Raw genomic sequence first — 12,404 nt, 5'->3', positions numbered from 1 at the left:
CTAGTCGGCCATCACTGGAAAGAGAGGCCCATTGGACTTGCAAACTTTATATGCCCCAATATAGGGGAATGCCAGGGCCAAAAGAATGGGAATGGGAGGGTAGGGAAGTGGGGGGCGGTATGGGGGACTTTGGGGATAGCATTGGAAATGTAATTGAGGAAAATATGTAATAAAAAAAAACAGTGAAAAAAAAAAAGACTTCCATTATCACTAATGAGAGTTACTTACGTGCACCTTGCGAAGAGCTACCTGCTAATAGTCTACCTTTATTTCAGTAACTGACTCAGTTTTCACACTTTACAGTTTCTCTAGATGCTTTGAAGCCTCTTTGCACTTACTGTGTCTTCTTTTTTTAAATTTCAGAGTGTGCTTTTTCCACAGTAGCACTAGTTATGAGCTAGCAAACAGGGTCCAGTATACCTGAGCAGGAGCAACTCTCAGTAAACTAAACAAATGCTACCAAATTATGACAGTTGTGTTTTTGGATATCACTTCCAGGGATGCCCTGAATTGTTAATCAAACCATACAGCATTCTCATAACACAATAAATATAGCCTTAATAATATTATTGTTATGTCTTGTAAATAGAGATTTGAATCAGCAACTGATACATACTTATTAGCTTGTCCTGTTCAATTCCTCTTCCCACTGACTATCAGAGCCTGAACTCCACCAGGTACAATCAGAAGAGGGGAAAGTCAATATAATTCTATCCAGGATTTGTGCTAACAAATTTAAAATTTATACAGTATGAACAGGGGTTTGGAGAGAGAAAGGAAACCCAGAATGCCACGTCACCTCCTTTCCTAACCTGTGAGCAATGGAGGATTTCCCAACACCCCATCCCTAGTTATGAGCCACTGCCTTCTGTGCTACAATGAGGAATTCTGCTTTATAAGAACACAGTATCACATATTTATTCACATTAAAACACCTTATAAGTGTAGGCTCACAACCTATTATTTGGTTTCCTCAACCTTTATTGTCTGGAAGCATGAAACTGTTAGGAACTGAGTCTTAAGATCAGTTCCCTAGAAAAAACAGCTCGACTACACAGGACATGTCCAAGATATCTATGCACACTTGCATTAGACCTTAAGCTAATTACCCTTAATCATTGCCTAGGGCACTCTTATTCCTCCCACAAATCCTCATGCCCTAAACAATACACTTCAGAGTAAAATATGTGAATTCCAGAAATATTGCAAAGCTGTTTAAATGTCTCTAATGTGAATTGTGCAGCAAAATGGCTCTATCTCCTAGTGATATTTTGTGGGAGTCGGAAGTTTCACTTCCCCTGGAATAGTGTCAAGTGTGACTAAACACAATTTTCAGTTTTCTATGCACAATATTTTCATAAAACCCCATATGGCTTACAGCATGACTCATTAGACTCTAGTAAAATAGTCAAATGTTCTTTTATAAAGTGCCATCTAAGTGAAACTCTCTCATGTGATATTAACATTTATTTTTTTAATATTAATTTTAAAATTATTTTAGTAGTTCTTTGAGATTTTCTTATGATGTCTTTGGATCATATTTATTTTCCTCTCAACTTTTTCCAGATCGACTCCTGCTTCCATACCCAGCCCAACTTTGTGTCTCAATAAATAAATCAAGACCAATTTGTGTTACCCACATATTTGTGAATGTGACCACTGGAGCATGGTCAACTTACCAGGAGAAATTGACTTTCTCTCTCTCAGCAGCTGTCAATTGTCTGCAACTTCTTGGCTTAGAACGGGGCATCTCACCAAATTCTTTCTCTTTGTGGCATGATTAGGCGGGGCTTGAGCATGAACCAGTATTGTGCATGCTGTTACAACTTCTGTGACTTGCATGCAGAAATGGAGGGATCATTGTGGGAGAAGAGATCATCTACCACCATGCACTTTTTACACACCTCTTCTTCCACAATGATCCCTGACCCCTCCATTTCTGATAAGCACACTGTCACCTACGGGAATACAACCTGTGTATCCAAAGAACATGGGTGTTCGGATCACAAGAAGTCAACCATTGAATCATGGTTATTAATATCTACTGAGGAATCTAATATATCCTTAGTGAATATTTGGAAAATTTAAAATCAGACATTTTGTTTTCAGGTGGCAGCAAACCTGAGCCCTTGTACAGTTAGGTAAATGCTGTGACACTGAGTTGCACTGTCTACTAGCTTTCTCATTGTTCTGACAAATGCACGTTATAGAAGGGCTTGCTTTGATCCACAGTTTGAAGGTGTCTTATACAATAGCATGGAAGTTAAGGAGTTTTGAGCATGAGATATCTGGCCATGTTTTCTCTATGGTTAGGAAGCACAGGGAGAAACATATTGGTTCTCAGCTTCTTTTCTCCTTTGTATTCATTCCTGGAAACCCAGAACCAGTGGAGGTGCCTCCCACAGTTATGGTTGATCTTCTTACCTTATTTAATGTACTCTGGAGTCCCCCAGACAGACATTCCCAAAGGTTAGTCTCCCAAGTAATTCTACTTTCTGTCAAATTGACAATATTAGCCATCATTTTAAACCCTTAAATAAGAAATTTGTTTGTTTGTTTATGGCATTAGTCTCACTACATATCTCAGTTTGGCCTCAAAATTGTGATCCTCTTATCTTGGCTTCGTAAGTCCTGGGATTACAGGCATGCCCTGCTATGGCAAGCTAAAAAGATGATCTTTTTGAACATTTTCTATATGTCAAATCATAACCTAGCAGGTCTCGTTAACCAACCTTTATTTCCCATTTAAATCTAAAGAAAATCCTGCTTTGTCAAGTTTCTGTGCACTGAATGAACATACTTATTTTATCTCTTATTTATGGATACATGAACACAAAACCTAAGTGAAAGGGGAAAAGAAAAACAAGATGGTCTTGCACTGGCAGAATAAGCTGATTTGTCTTATTCACAGTTCTGGACATTAGAGTCAAAACCTGAAGTGCCAGCAGGGTCATTTTCTCTACCACCTCTCTGAGTAGTAGTAACGTTGGTGTTAAAACTTACAAGAATAATTTCCCTTGCATTTGCTCTGTACTGATTTTGTAACTTTAAATTTCAGTAATGTTCCTTAATAGTATGCCATTTCATGAAATAACAAGAACTGTTGCCCAGGAAGTTTTACCTGAATTTACAATGACCAATTTTTAAAAGATTAATGTCAATCAGAATGACCTTGACCATCCTTATTTTCTTCCTCAAATAATTATCACCAATATATTTGTGAGAACAGGTAAGTAGGGCTGAGAGTGGTGGTACAATGTAATTTCAGCATTTCAGAGGTTGGGGCAGGAGGACTGCAAATTTGAGGTCAGCTTGGGTTATATAGTGAGGATCTTTGGTTAAAAAAGGAAAGCAATAAACAACAAAAACAAATTAAAAAATGAACTGAAAGGTAACAAAACTCGCTCACTAAAGAAATAAATGTATTGTCTCATGCAAAAATTCTACAAGATGAGTATTACTTTATGAATAGCATGACACAGGACATATTGGGGTTCTCTAAAGAAGCAAAACGAATGAGGTGTGTGTGTGTGTGTGTGTGTGTGTGTGTGTGTGTGTGTGTGTACACAAACTCACAAAGGCATTAAAATAATAACAGCACCAAGAATCACGTCAATGAGATGAGAACCTGGCAGTTCCTCTGACCTTGAGGCTGAGTCCCTTAGCATCTGAAACCTTCTCACAAGGGCTGCCTCTGACAGGCGACGAGGCAGACAACCAGTAGTTGCTCATTCTACAAGGCTGTGTGCCTCCGTTGTCCCAATCTGGCCCTAGGAGACTGAAAGTTTCCATGGTCCAGAACAAAAGCTTGGAAACTCTGGTTATGCTGGCAGTGAAGGAGGCGGCGGCAGCAGCAGCAGTAACAGAGCAGATTAACTGCAGCACGATGAAGGATGAGCGCTTTCTTCGGCCACATCCGTTTTGTCCGTGCTGGTACCAGAAGGTACTGCCCACATCCAGGGCAGGTCTTCGCATAGCAATCAAGGCAGTCAAGATACTTCTTCCTGTGAGGCTCCTACTCGGGCAATTCTAATTTGGGGCAAGTTGACATCAAAACCAAGTATAATACAGGAGTTGAGCTAAATCTTCAGGACTCAGTCTGTCTACCCATGTCTCTTAGATTTCATATCTGTCACCTTTGTTGACAATAGCTTCATGCTGAGCCATATTATCTTTACATCTTGCCACTTCTTCCCCCTTCAATCATTCTCTGATTCATGTCTGCTTGGGGGGGGGGGGCTGAGTTTTCTCTTGGCTACTGTGTTCAGTGATGGGTGTACTCATTCCCTGACAATGCACTAAATGCCTGGTAATTAGGAAGACATGATTTCCTTTTCACAATCTCCAGGGTACAAGAATACAACAGGACACTGAACAACCACACCGTGTGTGTCAATAATATTTAGGAACAATCTTGCTGATTACTGATTGGATGGCTATTTTAGCCGTTCGGTTCTCTCACAGTGGGAATGAGTTATAATCAAGTAACCACACTGCATCCCAGTAGCCACTGGTTTAGAAGTTATTCCTGATCTGTGGGATGTAGAGGAATAACCTCTGGGGATTCAGTTTTGTGCCTGTAGCAGACTTGACATCGAGATCCCCTTTCATGAGGTTTGGGCCCTGAGCTAGGATGGATACTTCATAAGAACTATTTGGGGAATTAAGGAGGGAAAAGCAGTCAAAGGCTTTTTATTATGTAGTCCTTTGCTGTTCCCATCACTATTTCCTAAGCACTAGGCCAGGTATCGGAATCTTTAAGAAGCAATGTAATGAATAATCTCTCACTGCACCCAGCACTTTGCAATGCATTTCTTTTTTAATTGAAAAATAGATTTCTCTCTTGTATAATACATTCCAGCTAGTTTCTCCCCCTTTCACTCCCCACAACTCTGTCAGTTCCCTTCTCTCCAGATACACCCCTCCTCCATTTCACTTCAGACAATAATAATAATAATAATAATAATAATAATAATAATAATTCAGGCTTCCTTCTAAGAGACTACAACAAAAGACAATAAGACAAGACAAAAGCCATCCTATCCAGGCTGGACAAGGCAACCAAATAGGACGAAAAGAGTTATTGTTAAGGGTCCAACAAAACACTAAGCTAACAACCATAACATATACACAGAAGACCTGGTACAGACCCCTACAGACCCTGTGCTTGCTGCTTTAGTCTTAATTAACTCAGTGGGCTATGCTCTCTGGCTATATCACTTCTAACTCCTAGTCTTTCCTCCCCCGTTCCATAGGATTCCCTGGGGCTTTGAGGGGAGAGATCAGAAATGCCCTCACTTGATTCTCATAATCTATCCCTGCACTTTCCTCACGAGTGGTCAGAACCTTTAAAAACTTCCATAACACCTGCTAGAGGTGTAGTTTGTCTATGCACTTGGAAACTGGGTTCAGTTCATATTCAACTCAAAGACAACATTATAGTCAACCTTGATCCAACTTTCCCCCTCAGACCTTAATGGAAGACATTGTGTTTTAAATTAGACCTCATCAGAGTTCCATACTGAGATGGTTGTCATAAAAAAATGAAAAGAATTAAAGTGAAAATTGTAGAGCTGTGTGCACATAGTTGTAAGTCCAGTTTGTAACACAGTTGGGACTAGAAACTGTTCTCTTCAGCTTTCAGGATAGATAAATATCTCCTTTCAAGGCACTGGCTCATCTATCCCTGAACAGACACTTAAGGTATTCTTAAAGTAGAGTGTTTGGTAATTCCATCTAACTTAGATCCCATTTATTGAGAGCCACCATTCAGTAGATATATTTTTCTGCTTTTATTATTATCCAAACAAAAGAAAACAGTCCATTTTTTTTTTCATATCTTTAGTGAGTTTCTACTTTGACTACACAACAAAGGTCAAACAAATGGAAGCAACTATATTCTGGATAAGAAGACTATGTTCTCTTTTGACTTTTTGAGGCTTCAAATACTCTCTCTAAATACTGCTAGGTGCAGCAGTGGTCCATAATACATTATAGCCACTCCTACTAGGAGTCAATGTAATAAAGAACACATGCACACACGTGCGCACACACACACACACACTTGTCTTTTACCTGTTCCATTAAGTCAGTCTGTTTATAGCTTGCATAGACAAAAACATTTGTAAACATAAACATATGCCACCAGGACTGTATGTTGTCTCTCGGTTGCCTCCAAATCTAACTTAAGGTATAAACACTCAGTAAATTGTGAGAATTTTATTTTCATGTAAGTCAGGAAACTCTACTAACTTGTCAGAGCTGACAGTAACTAAGCAGATTAAACTCTAGTGGGCCAGATTTGGAACATGTTTTCTCCCTAAACCTCACCTTTTAAGTCCCCTTACAATTCATGACTCTGCAGGATAATTTTCAAAATAAATAATGACTAATTTCATTCTATTTTACTTTCATACTATCCATCTATATTACTTCATACATTAGGATACATTGTTTTACCTACTGTAACATTTTCAATCCTAACCCCGAGATACATGTCTTACCGTATTTATTCTGTAAGTGATCAGATGAGGGTTTGCAGAGGTTCATTCATTCATCAGTGCCTCAATGGCTTACAAAGAAGGACATACAAATTTTCTCAAAGTCAGTCTGAAATGTACAAACTGAGAATTCAGAATTCACAGTGCCCTATGTGATAAAAATTCTTTTAAGGTAGTGTTGCTCTAAATGAAATTTGATCAAATTCTTAATCTTTGACCTGGTGATTGAGGAACTCTGTGTCCTAATTGAGATGCAAATAATTAAATAAATTGAACAACTCATAAATAGGCAAGTTACACAATGTAAGTTGCTGAAATTTCTCCCTATAAGTACCTTTACAAATTAAGACTCACTTGTAAGTGTAACTGGATTGTTCTGATATGACAAATATTCTCATAAAGAGTTCTCACTCTTCTACAGAAATTTATTTCACTGAACTTTTACAACCCCCAATACTGTTTTTATCTTGAGTATTTATCCCACTCTTGGCAAGAGTAACTTAAATCCCGAATGATTCAATATGTTTATATAGACAATTTAAATATAGCAACAGAAGCCCTTTTAAATCTTTTTATATTGAAGTAAGCTACTCAAAATTGTGCTTACAATAGTATCTAAATGAAATATAATATTTTAAACTGGCAAGTCCTCAATATTTATTCAGATAGTTGTTGAAGCATTTAGTTAAAAACCATGATTAGTTTTGAGAAGTGATTTATTGACAGCATTAACAAAATATTTACGATCTAGCTTACTCGGGAGATTTCAAATATTGATCAATTTGATCTTAAATATTGAAATAAAATTGTGTACCATCATCATGTTCTAAGGTTAAAAGTGCCTATAGTCTACAATACTTTAATAAAAATACTGAAGACAGTGTTTTTATATTTTATTCAAATTTCTTCTGTGAGGTGTGTCAAGAATGTAATCATATCTGCTTGAAATCTCAGAGAGTGACTTGATTTTAGAAAATATTTGTACATATATTGAAGGCAAAATTATTTCATACGGGATTAAGGTACACTCTATTTTGGTGAGCCCATCTACAAAAATGTGAGCACACCCAGAGAAGATCTGACATACTGGAGCTATAGCCAAAACCACCAAGAATTGGTGGAGACACGAGAAGAAGAAAAGCACAGATTCTACCCAGCTTTGAAAAAGAGATGGCCCTGGCAGCTCCATGATTGTAGCCTTATGGCTTTCTAATCTGTAAACTTCTATTTTAAGCTACACAGCCACAGTCATTTGTTATGGCAATCCTTGAAAAGACCTCTTTGGATCCACCTTCTCCCAAACTTCATTCCAGTAATCAATCAGTCTCTTTCTCTCTCTCTCTCTCTCTCTCTCTCTCTCTCTCTCTCTCTCTCTCTCTCTCTCTCCCTCCCTCCCTCCATCTGAGGATGGGCACCAGCCCTGCTTAGGCGTGTAATAGAACGAAAGTGATATCTGTACATAATGAGGAAGTATACGCACAATCCTCATATAACTTCCTTCCCTCTGCAGTCAGGCTGGCTGGGTGCTGTCCCCTCTTTCTGCTCTTCTACATTTCTAGAAGGGTTGAGATTGCATGTCGCTGTCAGAGAAGAAAAAACAAATTCAAAGGTCAAACAGCCAAGTTCATTTTCTACTGAATATGTATCACTCTCGCAGAACTGTAAAGTTAAAGGTCATTAAGACAAACCACTGTAAGTTGAGAGCTGTCTGTAAATGGAAGTATCAATTCTCCACTGGTCATTTATAACTTTTAGGGAAGGTTTGCACATGAAGCACTTTCATCGTTTAGGGATCTGACTGATGAGGCTTTATAACCATTGGTGTGAATGTGCCATTTCCTTCTTTAAGTGAAATACATTTCAAACAAAGAAAACAAGGAAGGCAATTTACACTAAACAAGTGCTAAGTAACCACAGATGCTCCAACACCTGGATTTGTAAAATCTCAACATTTACCATATTAACTGCCTAACCTAGTTGAGTATATTCACACACAAAAAGCAAATGTGGGGTATTTTCAAAGGCAATGGTATACATTATCTTATTAATTAATGAATGAATTAACTAAACAAATAGTCCCCTGTTTTGGATTTGGCTTTACCTGCAGTTTTCTCATGAGGGAACAGGTCCTTGTTTCACATATTCAAATCTCCTTGTGTTTGAGGTGGCTAAGTTGACATTTATTCAGAAGATAATGTCTCTCATGAGTCAGCAGCTAAGCAACAGGTCTTTGGTCTGAGCTGGAGAGAATCAGGTATTAGAATATGTACAGTTGCTGACCAGAGACTCCACCTGGCCTCCATGCTCTGCCAAGCTTACAGTAGCCAACAAAGTAAGTTACTCCCATAATAGGACTCAAAATTATTATGTGAATTAAATCAATATTTTTGTCATGGTGTACCTTGATTTTCCTACACATAAAAACTACCTCTTGTAGAGAGTTTAAAAATAATACATTCCATTCTATTGTTTCTTATTCCAATATTTTAACAATTTGTTTTAAACATCTTCAGAAGCCCTTCATTAAAGAGGATCTCATCATTTATTCACATATATGACCTACCTGTCTTATGATATAAGACACACACATTCTGCTATGTGCTGGGAAGTTAGCAAGGGTCTAAATAAAGAAGGGAAACTAATTGAGTTGATAGTGCTTCAACATGGGCCAGTAATGATAACAGAATGTAAAAGAGGAAAAAAAAATCTTTGCACACCTGGAATTGAGAGTGGAGAATTGAGAAGGCAGAGAGATACGCAAGGAAGAAGTCAGATAAGGTCCCAGAAACAATGGGTATGGAGGCTTATTTGGAACATTGTAGAGCTAAATGACTGGAAAAAAGAGAAGGAGGAGGAAGGAGGGGGAAGTAGAGGAGGAGAAGAAGAAGGAGAAAAAGAAGACAACAACGAAGATGACAGAATAGTTTCTCTAAAGATCAAGGAGAGAGTGGTTGTGTTTTAAATAACAATCTTAGATGTTCTAGGAGTCACTGGACAGATATATCCTTGCTAAAACCCTCTAACATCTTACAGGATTGCATTTGTAGCTATTAAACATTAAATATTAAAAATAATCAAACTACCACTGTGACCAGGAAACACACATTTGCTTTGTTTTGCATGTTCTGTGGTGTCTGTTGCTCTTCACTTATGCTGGTGGTGACTGAAGGTAGCTGCAGACAACCTGGAAACTAATAGTTGTGGATACATTCCAATAAAACATCAGGCAGAAATGCCCACAGGCCAGAGACATTTACCAGTTTAGAAGAGCACCAGCAAAGTACTAGAGGGAAATTACTGGAGGACACAGTGAAGGCTAGATACACTCTTATCTGAAACTATCCATTAGGTCTTGTCTACCTGCAGAAACTCAACAGAATAGATTAATAATGCCTGTTTGATAAGAACAAATGTTACATGTGAAAGTGTTGAAGTATATGTGTGTGTGCTTATATTATTATGTGTTTTTTTCACCTCAGATAAAATATTTAAATCTTGAAAAATAAAAACTTTGTACTCTCAGAAATTCTAAAGACTGTGTTGTTTACTTGAAACATCTTAAAAATCTTCCTAACTTTGAGGGCAGGATATATGTTTTGGTAACATTTTTAACTGATCCCAGAAAAGAGACTTGTGCTTAGTTAGCTGTATTCAGTTAATATTGGGTAATATTTTCTTCTTTCTAACAGTTGAAACATTAGGCTCCACAGAGTTCAAAACATTGGACAATGCCCCATTCACATTGTACAAATCAGATCCAAAATCTGTGTGTGATTGATGAGTCTTGTTTATCCTGGAGAAGTGGCTCTCAATTTTTGGTGTGTGAGTGTGTATGTGTGCATGTGTGTGTATTTTGTATGTCTGTGCATGTGTGTGGATGTATGTGTGTGCACCATTATAGTACTATCTAGTCACAGAGTCTGGGCTCATAATTGCCTTGGTCATATCATATCCAGAAGACAGCACTCCTTCCCATCCTCCACCTCTTACATCCTGCCACCTGATTCTCTATGTTGTAACCCTGGGTCTTGGAGTAGGTAATATAAATATCCTGAGAGCTGTTTCTGGTATAGCATGCCTCCTTTCTTGCAGTATTATCTTCTAGTTCATGTTTCTCAAAATGTGGTTGTTGGCCAGAAACATAAGCAACCACTCAGGCCCTACTAAATGCAAGGCCAGCAATTTGGAATTTTGCTGCTTCCTAATAATTGAGAGCCACTTCTCCAGGGTAAGGAAGCAAGGCTCATCAGTAACATCTGGGGAAGAGCAAGTACTACAAATTCTTACATAAACAACTTTGGGGACAACCTAGTTTGCATAGTCAAATGTTTGAATATGTTGACTTGTCCTTAGAATGAATAATAAATATATTATGGTTGGATATGCTTGACCTTGTAAAAATAAACTCTGGGGCATAATACTACTGAGCACAATGTAGCTGTAGTATAGAAAGCTTTATACAATCATCCTTAGATTCTTTTCTGATTTTCTTAGGCACTTGCTATAAATGATTGGGCCACTGATGGATTTTTCTCTGTAGTTGCGAGTTTGGATTCTTCTGTCATAACACATTATTTATATTTCAAAAAATGTTTAGAGTTTAGATTTTGGCTTGAGTGAGAAATAGATTTGTGCTTTGGCATGGCTCCATTAATTCTGTAGAACCAACAACATAATTATAATAATATCTATGCCACACCACCTGTTGCACTTCTGCATGGCTCAGTAAATTAGTCATGGTTTAGAAAAGTTTCAACTTTCTTGATATGTTGTTGAATTACTATTTCAACAAAATTTACTTGAATTAGAAGAAAATTTCACTGAATATTTCTTACATGTAATAAATTCTAAAAAACAAAGCTGTAAAATTCTATTCAGGTACTAGAAAACTGTTATTTTTGTTTTATGTATTTTGCCTGCATGTACATCTGAGCAACATTTGTGTGCCTTGTCCCCACATAGGCCAGAAGGAGGCATCAGATCCCCTGAAATTGCAGTGATAGATGGTTGTAAGTCACTAGGTAGATGTTAAGAATGGATCATGGATCTTACTGGTTCTCTGGAAAAGGAGCAAGTGCTCTTAGCCACGAAGCCATCTCTCTCTAGCACTCTCTACCTTGATTTATAACTTAGTATTAGTCGGACAGTTAATTGAAAGGATGCATTTGAATTGAGTTACTCATTGGCTATGATTATGAGAAAGGATGATGTCATTGCTAATCATAAATATATTTAGCTGCGTTTGACAGTTTATACATGTGATGGGTTGTGGTCATGTTTCAAACCCCACTATACCCTCCCACCATCCACTATCCCAGTCTTACCCTCTCGTACTTTCATATTTTGTGTGCATACAACTCACGGAGTTTATTTAGAATTTCTTCCATAGACATATGTGAAAGGATATTTACTGTTATGTAAACAACATACCAGAGGCTAACCACTGAAGACATTGATACCTGTTACCCAGGGGAATGAAGAATTGTAAACATTTGGGGGGGATATCTATAACTCATGTAGCAAGAAATGTTCTTACTAATTCTAAATATAACTACTTGCTTTTCTTTGCATAAGATACATAGTTGGGCAATCTACTTTTTCATTTATGGTGAACGGTATCTATCTACTTTTGAACCCCTAAACTGTCATTGGATTGCAGGAAAATAATGACACTCTGTGACACATTTTACAAATGAGATGAAAAATCTATAAAATTGCAATAAATTTGTATGTCTCAAACGGCTAAGTCATCCGAACAATTTTTGAAGTGTTTTAATATATTTAAATGTAACTTTCAATTCAGCTTTGCAATGAAAAAAAAAAAATGCTTGCAGTTAAACTCTTTACCAGTAGGTGGCGAAAATAGTTTAATTTTTATTTTCATCGTTTAACTTATTGAAGAAA

General features: G+C 37.5%; 1 protein-coding gene across 2 annotated transcripts in view; it reads left to right on the top strand.

Moving 5' to 3' along the window:
• The window catches only part of Msr1 (macrophage scavenger receptor 1), a 62,887-nt gene that overhangs the window by 38,866 nt on the left and 11,617 nt on the right, over window positions 1-12,404 (top strand). The window lies entirely within an intron of this gene.

The sequence above is a fragment of the Mus caroli genome, chromosome 8, assembly GCF_900094665.2.
Source record: "Mus caroli chromosome 8, CAROLI_EIJ_v1.1, whole genome shotgun sequence".
In the NCBI taxonomy this organism is placed as follows: domain Eukaryota; kingdom Metazoa; phylum Chordata; class Mammalia; order Rodentia; family Muridae; genus Mus; species Mus caroli.
Note: the sequence above shows the minus strand (reverse complement) of the source record. Positions and strands in the feature narration are given on the sequence as shown.